The 27,929-nt window shown below is 45.6% G+C and overlaps 1 pseudogene; it reads left to right on the plus strand.

Annotated features, from left to right (window-relative positions):
* Nucleotides 1–15,889: 15,889 nt before the first annotated feature.
* Nucleotides 15,890–27,929, plus strand: part of LOC121556596 — a 26,470-nt pseudogene continuing 14,430 nt past the window's right edge.

The raw sequence follows: 27,929 nt of genomic DNA on the forward strand, positions 1-27,929 counted from the left end.
TTGTTATAAGCATGTGTTAGTATACTGTTCTATAACTTGTTATAAGCATGTGTTAGCATACTGTTCTATAACTTATTATAAGCATGTGTTAGTATACTGTTCTATAACTTGATATAAGCATGTTAGCATACTGTTCTATAACTTGTTATAAGCATGTGTTAGCATACTGTTCTATAACTTGTTATAAGCATGTGTTAGTACACTGTTCTATAACTTGTTATAAGCATGTGTTAGTATACTGTTCTATAACTTGTTATAAGCATGTGTTAGCATACTGTTCTATAACTTGTTATAAGCATGTGTTAGTATACTGTTCTATAACTTGTTATAAGCATGTGTTAGTATACTGTTCTATAACTTGTTATAAGCATGTGTTAGTATACTGTTCTATAACTTGTTATAAGCATGTGTTAGCATACTGTTCTATAACTTGTTATAAGCATGTGTCAGTACACTGTTCTATAACTTGTTATAAGCATGTGTTAGTATACTGTTCTATAACTTGTTATAAGCATGTGTTAGCATACTGTTCTATAACTTGTTATAAGCATGTGTTAGCATACTGCTTTGAGGTATCTGTGCTTTCAAAGTCTCCTGAATGTTTATTTTCTAAACTATTACGCTCTGATCTCTTCTCACATCTTCAAACCAAAGCTGATCAGATAGCCTGTGTAGGGAAAAGGACAAGCGTGTGTTTTTAATACGGTATGGGTCTGTTAACAGGAGGGGGCGAGAGCTTCTCAGTAGACAGAGGAACGTTTCTTCTCTTCACAGTTGCATACTGAGATCAGCACAAGCCAAGGTTACAACATTTGCATATTATGTTCATATTTTCTTTGTGTCACTCAATATGTAGCCTGCTGCTTGTCCAAAAATCCCCAACATTGTAGCCTCAGCAACTATCTGTACAGAAATAGAAAAACGTTGTAGCCTCAGTAAGTATCCATACAGAAGTTTTAAAAAAAGAAAGTGTTTGTGGGATATCTGCCTGGCTGGCACATACTAATACAATGACTAGAATGGCCAAAGCCCATCAGACCATGGAAATGTATGTCATTTGAGTATGTCCCTTCTATAGATTATATTTCTATGGTAGAAACAGCTGCCAGTCCTATTAACAGAGATTGCATTACACATGAGGTATCACGTTTCAGGAGATGCAGACAGTGTCGAAGTAACAAAAGGTTATTACAAAACCAGGGGGCAGGTAAACGACAGGTCAAGGGCAGGCAGAGGTCAGTAATCCAGATCAGAGTGCAAAAGGTACAGAATGGCAGGCAGTCTCAGGGTCAGGGCAGGCAGAGGTCAATAATCCAGGGTGGTTTTCAAGGTACAGAACGGCAGGCAGGCTCAGAGAAGGCAGAATGGTCAAAACCGGGAAAACTAGAAAACAGGAACTTGAACCTGTCGTGCCTGACGGGAACCTGTCGAGCTTGACGGGCCAGCCGAGGCGTGGGAGCCTGACGAGCCGGCTGAGACGTGGAAGCCTGACGAACCGGCTGAGGCGTGGAATCCTGGCGAGCTGGCTGAGGTGAGGAAGCCCGACGAGCCGGCTGAGGCGTGGAAGCCTGACGAGCCGGCTGAAGCGTGGAAACCTGACGATCCGGTTGAGGCATGACGTGGGATGGGAGCCTGCCGAGCCAACCGAGTCAAGAAAACTTCTCGAGCCAGCTAAGGCATGGAAGCCTGACGAGCCAGCTGAGGCATCCCCAGTTCCTTCGGCAGCGGCACCCAGACCCAAAGCCACCAACCCAAACGAAAAACTCCCTGATGCTTCTGATTTTGGTGTCAGCATTCTGTAAGGACAGACGCTGGGAGACGAGAAGCAGGAACAGGAAGTGAACATTTAATGAACAAACATACAGGAACAAAACACAGACAGCTTCTGGACAACGGAAACTAAACAACATTAATACGGACACCCGGGATCAAACTGAGGAACAGACAGATATAGGGGGAGGTAATTAAACAGTGATGAAGTCCAGGTGAGTCCAATGAAGCGCTGATGTGCATAACGATGGTGACAGGTGTGCGTAATGATGGGCAGCCTGGCGCCCTTGAGCGCCATGGAGGGGGAGCGGGAGCCGGCATGATAAGAGGACATTAACAGCATTACATTAACATCATTACATTAACAGCATTACATTAACAGCATTACATTAACAGCATTACATTAACAGCATTACATTAATAGCATTACATTAACAGCATTACATTAACAGCATTACATTAACAGCATTACATTAATAGCATTACATTAACAGCATTACATTAACAGCATTACATTAACAGCATTACATTAACAGCATTACATTAATAGCATTACATTTACAGCATTACATTAATAGCATTACATTAACAGCATTACATTAACAGCATTACATTAATAGTATTACATGAATAGCATTACATTTACAGCATTACATTAATAGCATTACATTAACAACATTACATTAATAGTATTACATGAATAGCATTACATTTACAGCATTACATTAACAGCATTACCTACTCAGAGTACACACACACGTGCAGGCGATGTTATTGAAACCATTACATACTAAGTGATTCTCCTGTAGACTCATGATTTATTAAACTCAATACACTGTAGGTTGCATTTCAAATGGCACCCTGTTCCACACATAGTGCACTCCTATGCACCTTATTTAACCCCTATGGGCCCTGGACAAAAGTAGTGCACTATGTAGGGAATAGGGTGCTTTTCGGGATGCACACTAGGTTTTACCTTGTCAAGGGCACTGACTGCATTGTATTTCCACCTGAACAGGATATAATGGAACCTGAACAGGATATAATGGAACCTGAACAGGATATAATGGAACCTGAACAGGATACAATGGAACCTGAACAGGATATAATGGAACCTGAACAGGATACAATGGAACCTGAACAGGATATAATGGAACCTGAACAGGATATAATGGAACCATTCTAACTAGATAGTGTGTGTGTTTTAACTGGAACCATTTTATAGAACCTCTATGTCTTCTACTAGAATCTCTCTGAGAGCCTCTACTGTTGGTCCCCTAACTATCTCCTACTGTACATAGACATCTCTACTGTTGGTCCCCTAACTATCTCCTACTGTACATAGACATCTCTACTGTTGGTTCCCTAACTATCTCCTACTGTACATAGACATCTCTACTGTTGGTCCCCTAACTATCTCCTACTGTACATAGACATCTCTACTGTTGGTCCCCTAACTATCTCCTACTGTACATAGACATCTCTACTGTTGGTCCCCTAACTATCTCCTACTGTACATAGACATCTCTACTGTTGGTCCACTAACTATCTCCTACTGTACATAGACATCTCTACTGTTGGTCCCCTAACTATCTCCTACTGTACATAGACATCTCTACTGTTGGTCCCCTAACTATCTCCTACTGTACATAGACATCTCTACTGTTGGTCCCCTAACTATCTCCTACTGTACATAGACATCTCTACTGTTGGTCCCATAACTATCTCCTACTGTACATAGACATCTCTACTGTTGGTCCCCTAACTATCTCCTACTGTACATAGACATCTCTACTGTTGGTCCCATAACTATCTCCTACTGTACATAGACATCTCTACTGTTGGTCCCCTAACTATCTCCTACTGTACATAGACATCTCTACTGTTGGTCCCCTAACTATCTCCTACTGTACATAGACATCTCTACTGTTGGTTCCCTAACTAACTCCTACTGTACATAGACATCTCTACTGTTGGTCCCCTAACTATCTCCTACTGTACATAGACATCTCTACTGTTGGTCCCCTAACTATCTCCTACTGTACATAGACATCTCTACTGTTGGTTCCCTAACTATCTCCTACTGTACATAGACATCTCTACTGTTGGTCCCCTAACTATCTCCTACTGTACATAGACATCTCTACTGTTGGTCCCCTAACTATCTCCTACTGTACATAGACATCTCTACTGTTGGTCCCCTAACTATCTCCTACTGTACATAGACATCTCTACTGTTGGTCCCCTAACTATCTCCTACTGTACATAGACATCTCTACTGTTGGTTCCCTAACTATCTCCTACTGTACATAGACATCTCTACTGTTGGTCCCCTAACTATCTCCTACTGTACATAGACATCTCTACTGTTGGTCCCCTAACTATCTCCTACTGTACATAGACATCTCTACTGTTGGTCCTGTAACTATCTCCTACTGTACATAGACATCTCTACTGTTGGTCCCCTAACTATCTCCTACTGTACATAGACATCTCTACTGTTGGTCCCCTAACTATCTCCTACTGTACATAGACATCCCTACTGTTGGTCCTGTAACTATCTCCTACTGTACATAGACATCTATACTGTTGGTCCCCTAACTATCTCCTACTGTACATAGACATCTCTACTGTTGGTCCCCTAACTATCTCCTAATGGCAGAAAGGCTGTTTTACCTCCTGTGCTGATCCCCCTCAGTTTGAAACAGGGGGTGAAGTTCTCAGACCTGTCTATGTGGAGAGGAACAGTAGCAAGAGCGTGTTAAGAACTGTTCTCAGGCCTGTGCTGTGTATTAATCACCTGCTGGCTGATGAGATCTCAGAGATCCCATTCTCTCCTCTCCTCACCTCCCCTCTCCTCACCTCCCCTCTCACCCCCTACCCTCCCTTACCCTCTCCTCCCCTCTCCTCCCTTCACCTCTCCTCCTTTCCCCTCTCCTCCCTTTCCCTCTCCTCGCCTCCCTTCTCACCCCCCCTTCCCCTCTCCTCCCCTCTCCTCCCTTCCCCTCTCCTCCTTTCCCCTCCCCTCTCCTCCCTTCCGCTCTCCTCACCTCTCACCCCCTCACCTCTCCTCCCTTCCCCTCTCACCCCTCCCTTCCCCTCTCACCCCATCTCTTCCCTTCCCCTCTCCTCCCCTCTCCTCCCTTCCCCTCTCCTCCCCTCTCCTCCCTTCCCCTCTCACCCCCTCCCTTCCCCTCTCCTCCCCTCTCCTCCCTTCCCCTCTCACCCCCCTCCCTTCCCCTCTCACCCCCTCCCATCTCTTCCCTTCCCTTCCCCTCTCCTCCCCTCTCCTCCCTTCCCCTCTCCTCCCTTCCCCTCTGACCCCCTCCCATCTCTTTCCTTCCCCTCTCCTCCATTCTCCCAGCCTCCCTTCGCCTCCCCTCGGCTCCCCCCTCCTGCCAGCTCGCCTTGCTTTAGATGTAGGTACAGTATGTAGCTCAGTGCAGTCCAATAATGTCCCGGCCAGGGCCCCAACCCCTCGCTTCTCCTGCTGCAGTTCCTGCTACTTCTGCTACTGCTACTGTGGCTTCTCAAGCTTCAGAACCGTTGTCTTGAAGAAAGTTGTCTTGAATAATATTATCTTGAAGATTGCTATCTTGAAGAATGTTATCTTTAAGAACGTTGTCTTGATGAACGTTGTCTTGAAGAATGTTATCTTGAAGATTGCTATCTTGAAGAATGTTATCTTTAAGAACGTTGTCTTGAAGAACGTTGTCTTGAAGAACGTTGTCTTGAAGAATGTTGTTTTGATGAATGTTGTCTTGAAGAATGTTACCTTGAAGATTGTTGTTTTGAAGAATGTTGTCTTGAAGAATGTTATCTTGAAGATTGCTATCTTGAAGAATGTTATCTTGAAGATTGCTATCTTGAAGAATGTTATCTTTAAGAACGTTGTCTTGAAGAACGTTGTCTTGAAGAACGTTGTCTTGAAGAACGTTGTCTTGAAGAATGTTGTTTTGATGAATGTTGTCTTGAAGAATGTTACCTTGAAGATTGTTGTTTTGAAGAATGTTGTCTTGACAAACACGTTGTCTGCTGCTGCTGGTCTGTTTCTGTGTAGGGAAAAGACTGATCACGCCTCGCTGTTCTGACTTATACTATTTTTAGCCACCAGCAGGATATTCAGATCAACTGTAACTAACTACAGGGAACTCAAGGCTCTTTTCTGATGCTGCTTCTTAGTACTGTAACTACTCTGTTTTTGTTATGAAGTCAATTGTTTCTTTGCAGATTATACAAGAGTAGTTCTCTAACTGGAATCTTTGAATTTCTTGTTTTGGTTACACGCTTGTTTGTTTGATGGTTTTATGATGGTGTTGTGATAGTGTTGTGATAGTGTTGTGATAGTGTTGTGATAGTGGTGTGATAGTGTTGTGATAGTGTTGTGATAGTGTTGTGATAGTGTTGTGATAGTGTGGTGATAGTGTTGTGATAGTGTTGTGATACTGTTGTCATAGTGTTGTGATAGTGTTGTGATAGTGTTGTTTTTAATGGACAAATTCTCAAACTGTTATGTTTCAGTTGTTTCTTGGTATGGTTTAGATTCGATAAAAATTCAAATGAAAAAGATAGTTTACAAGGCTTCTGTGTTCTGTGATGAGTAGACGGGGTTTAAAGTTGCGGTGGCATTTTGGTCGACCGAATGTGTTTTTGGACAGCTTTCTTGAACATGGAAAGTTTAAAAGTGAGTTTTTAAAATGGAAAGTAAAACATCACTTCAATGTAATAGTTATGGATGGTGCGAACATCTGGGCGTAACAGTGTTTGTTGCCAAGATGTCGGGATATGAAGGGACTGACTGCGTTCCATTGGGACCCTTTAGGTACTTTTCATGTAAAAGCCCCATGAGCACTAATATGTGAAATTCATAGGAGCACAACCTCCCGTTCCCCCAACCTCCCGTTCCCCCAACCTCCCGTTCCCCCAACCTCCCGTTCCCCCAACCCCACCCAGCCAACATGTCTCCACCCCAACCTACCGTTCCCCCAACCCCACCCAGCCAACATGTCTCCACCCCAACCTCCCGTTCCATCAACCCCACCCAGCCAACATGTCTCCACCCCAACCTACCATTCCTCCAACCCCACCCAGCCAACATGTCTCCACCCCCAACCTCCCATCCCATTCCCCCAACCCCACCCAGCCAACATGTCTCCACCCCAACCTCCCATCCCATTCCTCCAACCCCACCCAGCCAACATGTCTCCACCCCCAATCTCCCATCCCATTCCCCCAACCCCACCCAGCCAACATGTCTCCACCCCAACCTCCCAGCCCATTCCTCCAACCCCACCCAGCCAACATGTCTCCACCCCCAATCTCCCCTCCCATTCCCCCAACCCCACCCAGCCAACATGTCTCCACCCCAACCTCCCATCCCATTCCTCCAACCCCACCCAGCCAACATGTCTCCACCCCCAACCTCCCATCCCATTCCCCCAACCCCACCCAGCCAACATGTCTCCACCCCAACCTCCCATCCCATTCCCCCAACCCCACCCAGCCAACATGTCTCCACCCCAACCTACCATTCCCCCAACCCCACCCAGCCAACATGTCTCCACCCCCAACCTCCCATCCCATTCCCCAACCCCACCCAGCCAACATGCCTCCACCCCCAACCTCCCATCCCATTCCCCCAACCTCAGCCAGCCAACATGTCTCCACCCCTAACCTCCTATCCCATTCCCCCAACCTCAGCCAGCCAACATGTCTCCACCCCTAACCTCAAATCCCATTCCCCCAACCCCACCCAGCCAACATGTCTCCACCCCCAACCTTCCATCCCATTCCCCCAACCCCACCCAGCCAATATGTCTCCACCCCCAACCTTCCATCCCATTCCCCCAAACCCACCCAGCCATGTTAACTGCAGGGCACTCCCACATCATATGGAGGAATGTGCCTACCTGATTTAGGGGAAAGTTGGGAGTTGGGGCCAATCTTATTGTAAAACGTTTCCTTGGTGTTAAATACAGTCTGTGAACAAATTAAAAAATGTATCAATTGATGGTTCAGATTATGGGAAGCCAAGGTCTCCCTCCAGATCGCAAGGCATTCATGGGAAATATTGGAGGAAGAGCATGCCATTTTGATTCCCAGTTACATAGTTTTTCAATTTTTGCACCAAATAGAAATTGTGATCAATAATAGGACCAAAGCCTAGTTTACATTGTTTAAGGGATATATCAGTGAAGACCATCTCTTCCAGGGCAATAGGTGACACCATATTACATTGTTTAAGGGATATATCAGTGGAGACCACCTCTTCCAGGACAATAGGAGACACCATATTATATTGTTTAAGGGATATATCAGTGGAGACCACCTCTTCCAGGGCAATAGGAGACACCATTTTTCTCTCTATACTCAGCCAGGGGGCAGAACAATCATGTCTAAACCAATTTAGGATGGGGCGAAATGCTAGTGCCTGGAAATACAATTTAAAGTTTGGTACGAATAGTCGTCCTACATCTTTCCCTCTTTGCAAGTTTGTTAATTTTTACCCGGGATTGCCTACCTTGCCATGTATATTTTGAAACCACACTATGGATTTTATCCCAATAGCCAGAAGGGGGAGACAAGGGAAGCATTGAACTACAGAAATGCAGCTGTGGAAATATATTCATTTTGACAATAGATATTCTGCTGGCTAAAGCAGCTGGGATATTAGTCCATCTACTAAGGTTGAATTGAATTGATTTGAGCGCTCTGTAAAAGTTTCTGGCAATGGTTTTATCTAAGGAAGGAAATATATCTACTCCCAAATATTTAAAATGGGAAACCATTGGGATTCCATAAGTAGAGATGGAGTCCTCCATCAGGGTCTTGAGATGCAGTAGGACAGATTTGTTTCAATTTATTTTATAACTTGAGATAGAGCTGAATTTGTCTATGATTTTCAGAGCTTTTGGGAGGGATTTAGATACATTGTCTAGATAAAGTAAGATATCATTGGCGTGTAATGAGATGATGTGGTCCGTAGAAGTGAGAAATATTGGTGTCTTTTCTTTAGATTGTCAAAATGTCTGGGCCAGGGGCTCCATAGACTATAAAGAAAGCAGAGGTGAGATGGGATCACCTTGCCTGCTACTTCTAGTTATTCTGAACAGAACACGTATTGCCTGTTATTACTATGGCTCATGGATTGGCATATAGTATTTTAATCATATTAATGAAATTGGAGCCAAGACTCATATGTTCCAAAACCGACTAAAGATATGACCATACTAGTCTATCAAAAGCTTTTTCTGCGTTGAGAGATAGAACTGCCCAAGGAGCTTTAGTTTCTGATGAAACATGTAAGATATGTAATAGACGACAGAGGTTATCTGAGGAGAATCCTTTTTGAACAAACCTGCTTTGGTCCAGATGTACCAAATTGGGCAAGTTTCGAGACGGTACAACATAAACTAGTTTAATATGTGTTTACACTGTGTGGCGTCCTTACCTTTCTTAATGAAAGCTAAATTAGTGCTGTATTTACATCCCTTCCAAACTAACTTCTGTGAACGGCTGTGTTCATCATTTCAAGTAACAGTGGACCTAATTGGTTCCAAAATGTTCAATGGACTTCAGGCGTAATATTGTCCCAACCAGGTGATTTATTCTCGGAGCCCTTTTGAGTTCATCGAGAGAGATGTGGGCTCCCAGCAAGCCGAGTTAAGGAATTGACTGTAATTGACTGTACTGAACTGTACTGAACTATACTGTACTGAACTATACTCTACTGTGCTCTACTGTGATTTCCAAACTTGTGAAACATAGAAGTCTATGATTGGTACAGATTTGGTCCGGTCCAGACCAACCAAATGTGGTTTTGTTTTGAGGCAGAGCTCATTAGCCAGTGTGTAGAATAATACCCAAGTATGCAAAGGAGGATATTCAAATGTGTACCTTTGTGTACCTATTCAGGATACATCACCATGAAGAGCATGGCATTCATAGGACAGATCAAAGACCCATGATGTCTTTATGTTGCCATCTCTGTTATCGGGTGCTGATCCACTTCACTTTACTGTAGTTCAATACAGAAAATAGATGTTTTCAAACTCAAGGTGCCATATCATAGCTGACACCCCTTTCTTTCTGCAGACATATTTTCATCTTAATTCAAGTTTCAAGTTTTAAGGTCACATCCACAAGTACAGTGAAATGCCTTTCTTGCAAACTCAAAACCCAACAATGCAATAATCAATAACAATGTAATACTAGAAAAAACACAGGATAAATAAGAAAAAATATGAAGAACACAATAAGTAAGTAAGCAAGCAAGCAAGCATACTATATACAGGGTCAGTTCCAATACCATACTATATACAGGGTCAGTTCAATACCATACTATATACAGGGTCAGTTCAATACCATACTATATACAGGGTCAGTTCCAATACCATACTATATACAGGGTCAGTTCAATACCATACTATATACAGGGTCAGTTCAATACCATACTATATACAGGGTCAGTTCAATACCATACTATATACAGGGTCAGTTCAATACCATACTATATACAGGGTCAGTTCCAATACCATACTATATACAGGGTCAGTTCAATACCATACTATATACAGGGTCAGTTCAATACCATACTATATACAGGGTCAGTTCCAATACCATACTATATACAGGGTCAGTTCAATACCATACTATATACAGGGTCAGTTCCAATACCATACTATATACAGGGTCAGTTCCAATACCATACTATATACAGGGTCAGTTCAATACCATACTATATACAGGGTCAGTTCAATACCATACTATATACAGGGTCAGTTCAATACCATACTATATACATGGTCAGTTCAATACCATACTATATACAGGGTCAGTTCAATACCATACTATATACAGGGTCAGTTCAATACCATACTATATACAGGGTCAGTTCAATACCATACTATATACAGGGTCAGTTCAATACCATACTATATACAGAGTCAGTTCAATACCGTACTATATACAGGGTCAGTTCAATACCATACTATATACAGGGTCAGTTCAATACCATACTATATACAGGGTCAGTTCAATACCATACTATATACAGGGTCAGTTCCAATACCATACTATATACAGGGTCAGTTCCAATACCATACTATATACAGGGTCAGTTCAATACCATACTATATACAGGGTCAGTTCAATACCATACTATATACAGGGTCAGTTCAATACCATACTATATACAGGGTCAGTTCAATACCATATTAACAATGTGCAGGGATACTGGAGTGATGGAGGTAGATATGTATAGGGGTCAGGTGACTATATACAGGGTCAGTTCCAGTACCATATTTACAATGTGCAGGGATACTGGAGTGATGGAGGTAGATATGTATAGGGGTAAGGTGACTATATACAGGGTCAGTTCCAATACCATATTTTCAATGTGCAGGGACCTGATCCTGTAGGTTCATGCTCTACAACATTCGGAGAGTACGACCCTGCCTTACACAGGAAGCAGCACAGGTCCTAATCCAGGCACTTGTCATCTCCCGTCTGGATTACTGCAACTCGCTGTTGGCTGGGCTCCCTGCCTGTGCCATTAAACCCCTACAACTCATCCAGAATGCCGCAGCCCGTCTGGTGTTCAACCTTCCCAAGTTCTCTGATGTCACCCCGCTCCTCCGCACACTACACTGGCTTCCAGTTGAAGCTCGCATCTGTTACAAGACCATGGTGCTTGCCTACGGAGCTGTGAGGGGAACGGCACCTCCGTACCTTCAGGCTCTGATCAGTCCCTACACCCAAACGAGGGCATTGCGTTCATCCACCTCTGGCCTGCTGGCTCCCCTACCTCTGCTGAAGCACAGTTCCCGCTCAGCCCAGTCAAAACTGTTCGCTGCTCTGGCACCCCAATGGTGGAACAAGCTCCCTCACGACGCCAGGACAGCGGAGTCACTCACCACCTTCCGGAGACATTTGAAACCCCACCTCTTTAAGGAACACCTGGGATAGGATAAGTAATCCTTCTACTTTATATTTGAGATTCTTCAAATAGCCACCCTTTGCCTTGATGACAGCTTTGCACACTCTTGGCATTCTCTCAACCAGCTTCATGAGGCAGTCACCTGGAATGCATTTCCCTTTGATAAACAGAGCAGCAGCTTGTATGTGAGTGTAGAGAAGTATAAATGTCTGTGCATATTATGTGTGAGTGATCAGATGATGGAGTGTCAGTGTGTGTGAGTGTGTAGGGCCCTGTGAGTGTGCAGAGGCAATGCAAATACTGAAATAAAACGTAAATAAAGATACAAGGTAAACTCTGTCCATGTAGCTATTTTGTTGGCTATTTATCAGTCTTATTGCTTGGGTTTAGAAGCTGTTCAAGAGCCTGTTGGTGTCAGACTTGATACACCGGTACCGCTTGCCGTGCCGAAGCAGATAGAATAGTCTATGGCTTGGGTGGTTAGAGTCTTTAATGATTTTCCGGGCCTTCCTTCCACACCGCCTGGTATAGAGGTCCTGGATGGCAGGGAGCTCAGCCCCAGTGATGTACTGGGCTGTCCACACCACCCTCTGTAGCGCCATGCGATCGAGGGCGGTGCTGTTTCCATAGCAGGCAGTGATGCAGCCAGTCGAAATGCTCTCAATGGTGTAGCTTTTCTCAACCTCCTGAGGGGGAAGAGGCACTGTCGCGCCTTCTTCACGACTGTGCGAGTGTGTTTGGACAATTTTAAGTATTTAGTGATTTGGACACTTGAAGCTCTCAACCTGCTCGACTGCAGCCCTGTCGATGTGGATGGGGTTGTGCTCACCCCCCAGTTTCCTGTAGTCCACGATCAGCTCTTTGGTCTTACTGACGTTGAGGGAGAGGTTGTTTTTCCGGCCTCACACTGCGGTCACTGACCTCCTCCCTGTAGGCTGTCTCATCGTCACCGGTGATCAGGCCTTCCACCGTCGCGTCATCAGCACACTTAATGATGGTGTTGGAGTCGTGAGTGGCCACGCAGTCGTCGGTGAACAGGAAGTACAGGAGGGGACTAAGCACACACCCTTGTGGGGCCCCCCGTGTTGAGGGTCAGCGTGGCGGAGGTGATGTTGCGTACCCTCACCCCTTCAGGAAGTCCAGGATCCAGTTGCAGAGGGAGGTGTTTAGACCCAGAGTCCTAAGCTTGGTGACGAGCTTGGAGGGGACAATGGTGTTGAACACTGAGCTGTAGTCAATGAACAGCATTCTCACATACAGTAGGTATTCCTCTTATCTAGTTGGGTGAGTGCTGGGTGGAGAGCAATTGAATTTGCATCATCTATGGATCTGTTGGGGCTGTATGCAAATTAGAGTGGGTCTAGATTGTCTGGGATGATGGAGTTAATGTATGCAATAACCATAATGACTACCATCAGGACGGATTGTTGTGGCATGAAGCCTTAGAGTTCTTGGGGAGAGGAAGGATGGTGGTCATCTTGAAACATGTGGGGATTATGGAGTAGATCTATATTATTATTAGGAATATTTTTTTACCCCTTTTTCTCCCCAATTTCATGATATCCAATTGGTAGTTACAGTCTTGTCCCATCGCTGCAACTCCCATACGGACTCGGGAGAGGCGAAGGTCAAGAGCCGTGCATCCTCCGACCCAGCCGAGCCGCACTGCTTCTTGACACGATGCCCGCTTAATCCGGAAGCCAGCTGTACACCTGGCGACCGTGTCAGTATCCAGCCCACCACAGGAGTCGCTAGTGCGTGATGGGACAAGAATATCCCTGCCAGCCAAACCCTCCCCTAACCTGGACGACGCTGGGACAATTGTGCACCGCCCCATGGGTCTCCCGGTCGCGGCCAGCTGTGACAGAGCCTGGACTCTAACCAGGATCTCTAGTGGCGCAGCTAGCACTGCAATGCATTGCCTTAGACCACCGCGCCACTCGGGAGGCCTATGGAGTAGATATTTTAAGAGTTTTTGGAAAACGTGATCACATAAAGAACTGAAGGATATTTTACAGTCATTCTGTTACCAAACTTTACATCTGCATTGTTCTTCGAGAAAATGTTTTTATTTTTTTTGTAAAATGTTCCGTGGAAATTGTTAAAAGTAGTCCTTGTGCATATACTTTAACTTTGCAATCAATGTTTTTGTTTGGCATACTTTTCAAGTGAAAAAATCGAAGTCTCAGCATAATTCTGTTACCATGGAATTGCCCTATTTCCAATTTCCTATATAGTGCACTCCTTTTGCCCTATTTGCCCTGGTCAAAAGTAGTGCACTTAATAGGGAATAGGGTGCCATTTGGAAGTGACTGGGAAAAACACACAGCTGAATCACAGCGGCACAGGGTCATAAACAGAAACACCATCTAGGATCTCTACTGCTATACACCATATACTGCATATGGACAATATTAATTAGTTGTGGCTTGCACGAGTTATCATGAGTGGAAATGAATGTGATACGTTGTTTTGTTTAATATATAATACAATTAAAAACAAATAACTACATTTTAAGTGAGAATAGGCATTGGTCTGAAGCTGAAAAAGAAAGGAAAATTCACATGAGCTCCACAATGCCTCCTCCACCCATGCTCCACCAAGGTACACCACAATGCCTCCTCCACCCATGCTCCACCAAGGTACACCACAATGCCTCCTCCACCCATGCTCCACCAAGGTACACCACAATGCCTCCTCCACCCATGCTCCACCAAGGTACACCACAATGCCTCCTCCACCCATGCTCCACCAAGGTACACCACAATGCCTCCTCCACCCATGCTCCACCAAGGTACACCACAATGCCTCCTCCACCCATGCTCCACCAAGGTACACCACAATGCCTCCTCCACCCATGCTCCACCAAGGTACACCACAATGCCTCCTCCACCCATGCTCCACCAAGGTACACCACAATGCCTCCTCCACCCATTCTCCACCAAGGTACACCACAATGCCTCCTCCACCCATACTCCACCAAGGTACACCACAATGCCTCCTCCACCCATTCTCCACCAAGGTACACCACAATGCCTCCTCCACCCATGCTCCACCAAGGTACACCACAATGCCTCCTCCACCCATGCTCCACCAAGGTTCTCCAGCACACAGCTTTGACCTACTACAGTAGCTACGTTGGTCTATTGTACTTCAAACAATGTGTATTCAGGATGTTTGGCATTCAAACCTTCTCAAACATCCTAATTCATACTCTTAGACGAGGTGCTTCCACAATGGTGTGATTTGTACCGCGTACAAGTTAAATTATTGGATTGTTCCCACACCACAGTAAGACATTATCCCATTCCGCTTCCTTTTCATGCTTTTCTTTGCATTAAAATGAAAGAAAGCTTTGCTTTTATACTTACAAGATCATCAGGATTGATTGAGCTGTTTTGTCTTGTAATAATGTGGTACCTTTCTTTATTTCCTTAAACCTTTATTTTATAAAGACGTGATTGAAAAAAATGTTTCATGATAACATCCTTTTTTGGTCAGTAGACACCCAACATAACAATAAAGATGCAATAACGATGGTGACACAACAATAATTCACATTTACAAAAAAATACATACAGACAAATTAGGTGGTATGATGTTGTGAGTTTTTATTGATTTTATTTATTGATGAGCTCCCAGTTCATAATCCTACTGATCATTGCAAATTGGCAAGATTAAGGAAACAAAGACTGAAATACATATTTACTATGTGATTACACAATGTAGCTGGCTGGATGACTACAGGAGAGATTACACAATGTAGCTGGCTGGATGACTACAGGAGAGATTACACAATGTAGCTGGCTGGATGACTACAGGAGAGATTACACAAGTTAGCTGGCTGGATGACTACAGGAGAGATTACACAATGTAGCTGGCTGGATGACTACAGGAGAGATTACACAATGTAGCTGGCTAGATGACTACAGGAGAGATTACACAATTTAGCTGGCTGGATGACTACAGGAGCGCAAAATATGGATGAGCTGTTCTCAATGGAATGGTTCTGAAGTATTCTCTCTCGCCACGACCGTGAATACATCAAAGTCATCCACCTCGGTGGAAACGACTTGGGACACACAAAGGGGACAGCCCTGGGGACAGCCCTGGGGACAGCCCTGGTGCGTCAGATGAGCGCTGATTTGGAGGAAGTCATCAGAATGTTCCCCGGGGACAACGATGGTCTACTCTGACATCACACAGTGGAGGAGTTGGATGTTCCAGTGGGAGGAGGACATCAACAAGCCCATAGAAATGGCTCAGTGGGAGGAGGACATCAACAAGCCCGTAGAAATGGCTCAGTGGGAGGAGGACATCAACAAGCCCATAGAAATGGCTCAGTGGGAGGAGGACATCAACAAGCCCGTAGAGATGCAAAGAATGGTTTGGGAAACCCTGCCGTAGGGATGGTGTGCATCTCACAGATAGAGACCCCATTTATTTGCATTTGTTAGCTGCCTGCCAGCCGTGTAGGCCCTGGTAGTGTGTGGGCAGTATTAGCAGCATATGCTAAACATGGTTTATTTACAGTGGGGAGTAGGAGGCTGGAGGCTGGATCTCATCATAAGAGAAGAAGAAAGTTACAGAGAGCAGGACTAATGATGCTTCCTAAATGGTACTCTATTCCCTTCGTAGTGCACTACGTTTGACCAGTCCATAGCCAATAGGGTGCCATTCGGGATGCATACATGCACAGATGTCTGCACAGATGCCACAGATAAAAGGAAATGATATTGTTTGAGTATTTGTACACACAGTGCGGTAATGAATGAGTCAGGAGGAGAGATCTCTGAGATATTTCACACGCAAGTTTAATTCCACAACAATCCATACCATCCAGTTTATTTGTCTGCATTGCACCAAGGGATGGAATAGGAGTCGGTTCCATTACTGTGATTTTCATATTAATTTCAATCCAAACATTCCCATGGAAACATTTAAATTTTAGTCATTTAGCAGACGCTCTTATCCAGAGCGACTTACAGTTAGTGAGTGCATACATTATTATTTTGTTTATTCATACTGGCCCCCCGTGGGAATCGAACCCACAACCCTGGCATTGCAAGCGCCATGCTCCACCAACTGAGCTACACGGGGGCCCGGAAACACCATGTCAGTAATGGAATATGATCATAAAGATTTCTATTCCATTTAGGGTGTCCACCCACTCTGCCCAGAAATACATTTGACCAAGACAAATATGATTCTTCATATCCTGAATAGTTCAGTGGGGTCTTTCTCTAACATATCATTAACATTATATCCAGAAAGTCGGATTTCGTAACCTAATACTTCCGATAATAAGCACCGAGCTCTTGACAAAGCAGTGCAGCTTTCTCGCTAAAACTTGAGGATTAAAATGTTGTGGTAGTCATCTTCCAAGTTGTTTCCGCGGGTCACAAATGGGTGGTCCTCTGTAGCTCAATTGGTAGAGCATGGCGCTTGTAACGCCAGGCTAGTGGGTTCAATTCCCAGGTCCACCCATACGTAAAAATGTATGCACACATGACTGTAAGTCGCTTTGGATAAAAGTGTCTGCTAAATGGCATATTATTATTAAATTAGCATGACAAGCTGAATTAAATGTACAAGGCTTTGAAAATAAAAAGCGTGTGTACGCTTAGTGGTCCATTGACATTTCTGCGATATGCTTGTTTTTGTGAGAAGTCTTTGAAAAATTACTTCTCATTACTGTGAACAGCATACACTAAAATATGCAAATACAATAACCATTTTGCCTCCATACTGTTGTCTGGAATTGAGAAACAAGATGACAAATTCAATGGTAAGCCTGTCAGTTGGCCTTAATTCTCACACTGTCACTGTCCTTGTTCGGGCAAGCTTCGGCGTTTGTCGTCACCGGAGTACTAACCACTGCCGCCCCAATCATCATCACAATTGTCTTGTCTCGTTATCACACACACCTGGTTCTAATCCCCTAATTAGTCCATATATAAGTGTTCCCTCTGCCCCCTTGTCCTTGTGGGTGATTGTTTATTGTGAAGGTTAGTGAAGCTCGGTGGAGCTCGTGTATTTTTTTAGACGGGAGTATTTTCCTGTGTGCCTGTTTTGTGCCCTGGAGTGTGTTTGACGCAGTTCTGCGTAAACCTGTTATTTTGTGATTTACCCTCCTGCGCTTGACTCCTTCAACACCACCTTATCACAGAATCACCCACCCGAATATGGAGTCAGCGGGAGAAGAGCGCATGCCTGGAGTCGTGGCACGGGTCCAGGAGCATTCCACGATGCTGGCCAGCTTGGGGGAAGCGATCTGTCGAGACCAGCTGGCCAACCGGATCCAGCCACCTACACCCCAGCACCTGGAGGGATCCAGATATCCCGACCATGGGCGTTTGATGGGACGACGGCGCTGTGCCAGGGATTCCTCCTCCAATTGGAGCTTTACTTCGCCAGCATCAGGCCGGCACCATCGGAGCGGGAGAAGGTGTCCGTCCTCGTTTCCTGCCTCTGTGGGAAAGCCCTGGAGTGGGCAAACGTGGTGTGGAATGAAGGAGGAGCCACGTTGGAGGACTACAGGGAGTTTGCGCGCCTCTTTCGGGCGGTCTTTGATCACCCGCTTGAGGGTAGAGAGGCGGGTGAGCAAATGGTCTATCTGAGGCATGGGACGAGGACCGCAAAGGACTTCGCGTTGGAGTTTCGGACGCTGGCAGCGGGTCCGGGTGGAACGAGTGGGCCCTGATCGACCATTTCCGGGGCCATCTGCGGGAGGACGTTCGACGGGAGCTAGCCTGCCGAGACACCATGTTGTCCTTCAACAAACTGGTGGACATGGCCATTTGTTTGGACAACCTGCTGGCAGCCAGAGGACATCCTGGTAGGGGTCTGCCCGTTTCCACCCCGGATGACTCGGATCCCGAGCCGATGGAGCTGGGTGGAGCTGCCGGCCGAGAGAGCGGAGGAGGACATTGACAGTGCCACTCTAGTGGCACGAAGGGACAATACACTACACGTCGTAGTCAACGTTCTTTTGGGCCGGGAGGCGGCAGGCAGGGCACTCACGCATCACCCCAGGCATCGAATACCCTACCTATCCACTTTCCCGATCTCATGGTAGTTCCCCAGTGTAAGGCGCTAGTCGATTCAGGCGCAGCTGGGAACTTTATTGACAGGGCATTTGCACGCCGTCAAGGCATAACATTGGGTCCCCTATCCATTCCACCCCATCAGAGCACTCGATAGTCGACCAATAGGGTCCGGGTTTGTTACGGAAGTCACAATACCAGTCACCATGATCACCCAGGAGACTCATTTTGAGCAGGTTATTTTTTCGATTATTGAATCTCCTGCTTTCCCTGTGGTATTAGGTATCCCTTGGATAGCACTCTACAACCTCACCTTCTCATGGCCGCAGAGGGCTCTCACGGGGTGGTCGCGAGAGTGTCAGGGTAGGTGTCTAGATGTTTCCGTTGGTGCAACCACAGTGGAAAGTCCAGACAGTACCTCCACCGTGCGCATTCCCCCTGAATACCTCGATCTGGCGCAAGCGTTCTCTAAAACGCAGGTGACTAAATTACCACCTCATCGGGATAAACCTCCGGGTAGACGCTGTACCTCCCAGGAGTCATATATACCCCCTGTCACAGGCTGAAACTGTGGCTATGGAGACATATGTCACCGAGTCCCTGCACCAGGGTATATACATCCCTCCACTTCACCCGCCTCCTCGAGTTTCTTCTTTGTGAAGAAGAAGGACGGAAGTCTGCGCCCGTGCATTGATTATCGACCACTGAACAGGGAGACGATAAGATTGAGTTATCCTCTCCCCCTCATTCCTTCGGTGATTGAGTCAATGCATGGTGCGCGCTTCTTCACCTAATTAGATCTCAGGAGTGCGTACAACCTGGTGCGTATATGAGAGGGAGATGAGTGGAAGACAGCATTCAGCACAACCACGGGGCATTATGAATACCTGGTGATGCCCTATGGTTTGATGAATGCTCCCTCAGTTTTCCAGTCCTTTGTGAACGAGATGTTTCGGGACATGCTTGGTCGTGGTGTAGTGGTCTACATCGATGATATCCTGGTGTATTCCGCTACGCACGCCGAGCATGTGTCCCTGGTTCGCAAGGTGCTGGCCCGACTGTTGGAAAATGACCTTTATGCTAAGGCAGAGAAGTGTATGTTTTTCCAGCAGTCCGTCTCCTTCCTTGGATACCGCATTTCCACCTCAGGTGTGGAGATGGAGGGAGATCGCATTTCAGCCGTGCGTAATTGGCCGACTCCAACCACGGTTAAGGAGGTGCAGCGCTTCCTTGGCTTTGCCAACTACTATCGGAGGTTTATCCGGGGCTTTGGCAAGGTCGCAGCTCCCATTACCTCCCTGTTGAAGGGTGGGCCATCCTGGCTCTGAGGCTGACCTGGCCTTCATCAAACTGCGGGGTCTGTTCACCTCAGCCCCAGTACTGGCCCACCTCGATTCATCACTACCGTTCGTAGTGGAGGTGGATGGGTCCGAGGTTGGGATAGGAGCTGTCCTGTCTCAACGCTCGGGTATGCCACCCAAGCTGCGCCCCTGTGCCTTCTTCTCTAAGACGCTCAGCCCGGCGCAGCAGAACAACGACGTTGGTGATCGGGAGCTGTTGGCTGTTGTCCGAGCCTTGACTGTGTGGAGGCATTGGCTTGGAGTGGCGAAACACCCTTTCCTCGTCTGGACGGACCACCGTAACCTGGAGTACATCTGGGCAGCGAGGAGGCTGAATCCTCGCCAGGCCAGGTGGACCCTATTCTTCACCCGGTTTGATTTTACACTACCATACATTCTGGGTACGAAGAACGTGAAGGCAGACACACTGTCCCGGCTGTATGACACAGAGGAGAGTCCCAGAGACAACACACCCATACTGCCGGCCTCCTGCATTGTAGTATGGGCGATGGACGCGGATATAGAGCAGGTATTAAGCACAGATCCATCTCCACCTCAGTGTCCAGCTGGGCTGCAGTACGTGCCTGCTCTTATCCGTGATCGTCTGATCTTCTGGGCACACACGTCACCCTCCTCTGGTCACCCAGGTATCGGTCATACAGTGCGCTGCTTGAGCGGAAAGTACTGGTGGCCTACCTTGGCTAAGGACATGAGGGTGTATGTCTCCTCCTGCTCGGTGTGCGCCCAGGGTAAGGCACCTAGGCACCTCCCAACGGGTAAGTTATAACCATTTCCACAACGACCATGGTCTCATCTTAGTATTGATTTTCTGACTGATCTTCCCCTCTCCCAAGGTAACACCACCATCCTGGTCGTTGTGGACCGCTTCTCCAAGTCCTGCCGCCTCCTTCCTCTGCCCGGTCTCCCCACAGCCCTGCAGACTGCGGAGGCCCTGTTTACTCACGTCTTCCGGCACTACGGGGTGCCAGAGGATATCGTTTCCGACCGAGGTCCGCAGTTCACATCCAAGGTTTGGAAGGCATTCATGGAACGTCTGGGTGTCTCGGTCAGCCTGTCCTCTGGATTCCACCCCGAGTCAAATGGGCAGGTGGAACAAGTAAATCAGGATGTGGGTAGGTTCCTGCGGTCCTACTGCCAGGACCGGCCGGGGGAGTGGTCGGTGTTCTTGCCATGGGCAGAATATGCCCAGAACTCTCTCCGTCACTCCTCTACTAACCTAACGCCATTCCAATGTGTTTTAGGTTACCAACCGGTTCTGGCACTGTGAAACCAGAGCCAGACCGAGGCTCCTGCGGTGGATGACTGGTTTCGGCGCGCGGAGGAGAAGTGGTTTCTTCCTTGCTGAGCGGCCTTTCAGGTTATGTCGATATAGGACTGGTTTTACTGTGGATATAGATACTTTTGTACCTGTTTCCTCCAGCATCTTCACAAGTTCCTTTGCTGTTGTTCTGGGATTGATTTGCACTTTTTGCACCAAAGTACCTTCATCTCTAGGAGACAGAACGCGTCTCCTTCCTGAGCGGTATGATGGCTGTGTGGTCCCATGGTGTTTATACTTGCGTACTATTGTTTGTACAGATGAACGTGGTACCTTCAGGCGTTTGGAAATTGCTCCCAAGGATGAACCATACTTGTGGAGGTCTACAATTTTATTTCTGAGGTCTTGGCTGATTTCTTATGATTTTCCCATGATGTCAAGCAAAGAGGCACTGAGTTTGAAGGTAGGCCTTGAAATACATCCACAGGTACACCTCCAATTGACTCAAATGATGTCAATTAGCCTATCAGAAGCTTCTAAAGCCATGACATCATTTTCTGGAATTGTCCAAGCTGTTTAAAGGCACAGACAACTTAGTGTATGTAAACTTCTGACCCACTGGAATTGTGATACAATGAATTATAAGTGAAATAATCTGTCTGTAAACAATTGTTGGAAAAATTACTTGTGTCATGCACAAAGTAGATGTCCTAACCGACTTGCCAAAACTATAGTTTGTTAACAAGAAATGTGTGGAGTGGTTGAAAATCGAGTTTTAATGACTCCAACCTAAGTGTATGTAAACTTCCGACTTCAACTCTATAGTTTCTGTTTGAACATCTTTTCAATTCAGTTTTTGTTGTTTGTGGTTGTTACTCTTTTAGTCTACATTATGTCCCTCTTGTCAACACATTGCCATAGCCCCTCACAGTGTAGCTAGTACCAAACCCATGGAAAATCCCAGCTAGCTGTTTCTTGCACTCTGAGCAATGGAAAGTCCTGCCGGCGCTGGAGTGGAAAGAGACCCTGAGAATAAATAACTAGATAATGCTAATGCTAGAGTGAGAGAACAGCTCAGAACGGCTATTAACCAACCTCACCTGATATTATCAACGAAACCATGCAGACACCTGGGTTCAAATAGAGTTAGACGTCTTTCAAATAGTTTGAGTTCTTGTTTTAGCCTGCCTGGAGTGTCAGATGGGTGGGGTTTGGGGATTTATCTATTGGTTCAACTGCGCCAGGCAAGCTCAATCAAGCACACCTGAAGGATTTGAAATCGTTTTGAATAGTATTTGAACCCATGTCTGGAGCCGAGCAGAGCACGGACTGGGGAGCAACCTGTGTGTGTTTGAGTGTTTGTGTGTGTGTTTGTGTGTGTGTGTCCCTTTCAACACCACAGAGGGCTACCTCCAGTCCCTCCATCCCTCCTAAAATAGCCGTCTGCTCTCCGCGTGGTGCGTTGTGGTGCGTTGTGGTGCGTTGCAGCCCACCGGCAGGCCGGGGTTACTCGGTTCAATTAGTTAATTGGCTGTTTATAATGATTACAACGAGGCAGCAGGAAACAGAGACCTGAGGGAAACAAGTCAATACTCAGGTAGCATAGGCGAGGCTAATACAGGAGGCCATTTTTTTTATGTTTGTTGCACTGTCAGAAACATTCCACCTTCAGTGGTATTCTGTGGCTGGACTGTGTACTTAGTCAACTGTGGCCAGGGGTTTTCCCTGCACCTGCTCAGGAAGCTGTGAGGATTCAACGGAATGATGAATGGCATCACAACCCATGTCACCTACTTTTATAGAGTGTGCACAGACACCTCAAGGTGTTATAAAACAGTGATGAATGTGTTTATACCACAGGATGAGTTGAGAGTATAATGCAAAAGCAAAAGGAGGACAGATGCAGTGGGTTAAAGTACTTTTTAAAGGTATCTGTGACCGGTGGTGTAAAGTACTTAAGTAAAAATACTTTAAAGTACTACTTAAGTCGTTTTTTGGGGGGGGTGTCTGTACTTTACTTTACTATTTATATTTTTGACAACTTTTAGTTTTACTTCACTACATTCCTAAGGAAAATAATGTATTTTTTACTCCATACATTTTCCCTGACACCCAAAAGTACTTGTTACATTTTGACAGGAAAATTGTCCAATTCACGCACTTGTCAAGAGAACATCTCTGGTCAACCCTACTCTCTCTTATCTGGCGGACTCACTAAACACAAATGCTTCGATTGTAAATTAATGTCTGGGTGTTGGAGTGTGCTCCTGGCTATCCGTCAATAAATAAAAAAGGAATTCACATGACCACAGAGGAAGGAATTTGAAATAATTAATACTTTGACTTTTTATTCTTAAGTATGTATTTAGCAATTCCATTTCGTTTTGATACTTAAGTATATTTTAAACCAAATACTTTTAGACTTTTACTCAAGTACTATTTTACTGGGTGACTTTCACTTTCAATTGAGTCATTTTCTATTAAGGCGTCTTTACTTTTACTCAAGTATAACTTTGAGAACTTTTTCCACCACTGGACATATGTCAAGGAGACAAACTGCTCTGAGTTGTACGTCCATAATTCCATTCAATGTAATAATGTGACACAGAGGTTGGCAAATGACATAACACCCTGCTATAACATCTGGTAAGTAGAGTCTTGGGTATCATGTAATCACATATTACATAAGTTGTCATGCAGACTGTTTATGTTATTGTGGTGAATGATGGACGGAGTCAGGCGCAGGAGTAAAATAACCGGATGTAGATTTATTCCTTCCAGACGTACAATGCGCCTACAACGGCAATCGAAACAGGTACAGGGGAAACAATCCTCCCTGACCAAACACAGTCTCAGAAAATACAATAAATGTAACGACACAGGGGGAAATCAACCCTGGCAAAATAAATGAGAGAGTATCTCAACCGAGCTCCTCTCCTCCCACATAGAACAATCACTCACAAAGACAAGGGGAACAGAGGGAACACTTATACACATACTAATTAGGGGAATGAGCACCAGGTGTGTGTGATTGACAAGACAAGACAAGTGGAGTGATGAGAATGGGATCGGCAGTAGCTAGTACTCCGGTGACGACGAACGCCGAAGCCTGCCTGAACTAGGAAGGGGGCAGCCTCGGCGGAAGTCGTGACAGTTATAATGTTATAATATGTTAAATAGCTGTTATGATGGCTTTATGAATGCATGCATAAGGACACCTACAATAAAGTGTTAACGTTGAGTGTTATAAGTAACGTTTCCTGTACAGGTGAATCATTCTCAGGTTCTTATCTTCTTCTTCTAGGGGTTTTGTAATAACATTAGCTGGAGGACCCGTTCTTCTTCTAATGGTTTTGTAATAACATTAGCTGGAGGACCCGTTCTTCTTCTAGGGGTTTTGTAACAACATTAGCTGGAGGACCCATTCTTCTTCTAGGGGTTTTGTAACAACATGAGTTGGAGGACCAGGACAATTTCTATGAGTCATAGTGAGCTGGTGTGTGTGTGTGCGTTCATCTGTGTGTGTGTGTACATGTGTGTTTGTGTGTATGTGAGTGAGTGATAACGCCACAGTGTATAGTGGCTGTGGTAGAGCTGGGGGAAGCCTTGGTCTCTGTGAGGTAGTTTATATCTCTCCATCTGATTGATGCTTGCTGCTATTACCTTACCCAGCCCATGTCCCAATTGGCACCCTATTCCCTATATAGTGCACTACTTTTGACAAAGGCACTATATACAGTGGCTTGCGAAAGCATTCACCCCTTTGACATTTTTCCTATTTTGTTGCCTTAAAACCTTTTTGGGGGGTTTGTATCATTTGATTTACACAACATGCCTACCACTTTGAAGATGCAAAATATTTTCTTTTCTGAAACAAACAAGAAATAAGACAAAAAAACAGAAAACTTGAGCGTGCATAACTATTCACCCCCCCCCAAAAGTCAATACTTTGTAGATCCACCTTTTGCAGCAATTACAGCTGCAAGTCTCTTGGGGTATGTCTCTATAAGCTTGGCACATCTAGCCACTGGGATTTCTGCTCATTCTTCGAGGCAAAACTGCTCCATCTCCTTCAAGTTGGATGGGTTCTGCTGGTGTCCAGCAATCTTTATGTCATACCACAGATTCTCAATTGGATTGAGGTCTGGGCTTTGACTAGGCCATTCCAAGACATTTAAATGTTTCCCCTTAAACCACTCGAGTGTTTCTTTAGCAGTATGCTTAGGGTCATTGTCCTGCTGGAAGGTGAACCTCCGTCCCAGTCTCAAATCTCTGGAAGACTGAAACAGGTTTCCCTCAAGAATTTCCCTGTATTTAGCACCATCCATCATTCCTTAAATTCTGACCAGTTTCCCAGTCCCTGCCGATGAAAAACACCCCCACAGCATGATGCTGCCACCACCATGCTTCACTGTGGGAATGGTGTTCTCGGGGTGATGAGAGGTGTTGGGTTTGCGCCAGACATAGCATTTTCCTTGATGGCCAAAAAGCTCAGTTTTAGTCTCATCTGACCAGAGTACCTTCTTCCATATGTTTGGTGAGTCTCCCACATGGCTTTTGGTGAACACCAAACGTGTTTGCTTATGGATTTCTTAAAGCAATGGCTTTTTTTTCTGGCCACTCTTCCATAAAGCCCAGCTCTGTGGAGTGTACGGCTTAAAGTGGTCCTATGGACAGATAGTCCAATCTCCGCTGTGGAGCTTTGCAGCTCCTTCAGGGTTAGCTTTGGTCTCTTTGTTGCCTCTCTGATTAATGCCCTCCTTGCCTGGTCCGTGAGTTTTGGTGGGCGGCCCTCTCTTGGCAGGTTTGTTGTGGTGCCGCAATCACTGTTGTTTCTGCTAAGGAGTACCGGACTGAGGTCACACCCTTTAATTTGATTATCGTCACCCCGACTACAATCTAACATCATTAAAGTCTCGTACTGTTGTAAAATATGGTCAATACATTCCAAAGCTGTGGCTGTTTCCTCCCCAAAAATGACGAGAAAGGGATCAGCTATTGAAATGTAGAAATATGATTGAAAACCACCTAGAAATTAAAACACACATCTTGAATAGAGAGTTCAAAGTGAGGTGTTGTCATGGTAACTCTTCTAGGAGGCTTTGTGGATTGGGACTTCCTCTTCCTCTGTGGTCACATGACATGGTCTTGTGACTTAATGGGTTTGAAATAGAAAGATGGATGGGGATCCAATCAAATGGATTTCTTTCCAAGTCTGTCTGAGAGTTAAGTCTCAAATGGCAGCCTATTTCCTATATAGTGCACTACTTTTTGACCAGAGCCCATAGGGTAGTGCACTATTTAGTGAATAGGGTACAATTTGGGATGCACAGTCTGATATCAGACATCATAGATGTTGTAGACACCAAGATAACAGGAGATCCAGCTGGAGACCACACCAGGGGTCACAGATCACCTCCAGAATGGAAGGGGCACACAGAACAGGAAGCAAAGTAGGAAGCATTCTGGTACCACTGACTAGGCATCTAGGAATGGAGAGAGGCTTGGCGTTATATCCAGAATGTTAGGCTTGGCCTGTATCGTACCAACATTTACACCGCAGAACTGTGTAACAAAACAATCCCTAATTAGAAAATTCCATATAAATTCATGCTGAAAAAACAAACAAACATTTGTATCCTTGTATATCTGGCCTTTACTCCTTATTATTTACAATTCTTATTCACCCCCTGTGAAAAAATGTCCTGGGACAGTTCGGCCAGAGCCTTAGTTGTGACATACATACTGTGCTGTATGAAACGTGTGTGTGTCTGTGTGTGTGCACATGCTTGGTGGTGACTTACTTATGGTCCTGTACGTAGCATTGTCATATATGGCCTATTGTACTTAGCATATGTAATCTATCATGATGTAATGTGATGTGTTCACATATGATCTCACAAAGGGAGAGGAGAGGAGAGGAGTGGAGAGGAGAGGAGAGGAGAGGAGAGGAGAAGAGAAGAGAAGAGAAGAGAAGAGAAGAGAAGAGAAGAGAAGAGAAGAGAAGAGAAGAGAAGAGAAGAGAAGAGAAGAGAAGAGAAGAGAAGAGAAGAGAAGAGAAGAGAAGAGGAGAGGAGAGGAGAGGGAGAGGAGAGGAGAGGAGAAGAGAGGAGAGGAGAGGGGAGGGAGGGAGGGGAGGGGAGGGTGGAGTGGGAGTGGAGGAGGGAGGGAGGGGGAGGGAGGGAGGGGAGGGAGGGAGGGAGGGGAGGGGAGGAGGGAGGGAGGGAGTGGAGAGGAGAGGAGGGGAGAGGGGGAGAGGAGAGGAGAGGAGAGGAGAGGAGAGGGTGAGAGGAGAGGAGAGGAGAGGAGAAGAGAAGAGAAGAGAAGAGAAGAGAAGAGAAGAGAAGAGAAGAGAAGAGAAGAGAAGAGAAGAGAAGAGAAGAGAAGAGAAGAGAAGAGAAGAGGAGAGGAGAGGAGAGGAGAGAAGAGAAGAGGAGAGGAGAGGAGAGGAGAGGAGAGGAGAGGAGAGGAGAGGAGAGGAGAGGAGAGGGAGAGGAGAGGGAGAGGAGAGGAGAGGAGAGGGGGAGGAGTGGAGAGGGGGGAGGGAGGAGTGGAGA

The sequence above is a fragment of the Coregonus clupeaformis genome, unplaced genomic scaffold (assembly GCF_020615455.1).
Source record: "Coregonus clupeaformis isolate EN_2021a unplaced genomic scaffold, ASM2061545v1 scaf0006, whole genome shotgun sequence".
Classification (NCBI taxonomy): Eukaryota; Metazoa; Chordata; class Actinopteri; order Salmoniformes; family Salmonidae; genus Coregonus; species Coregonus clupeaformis.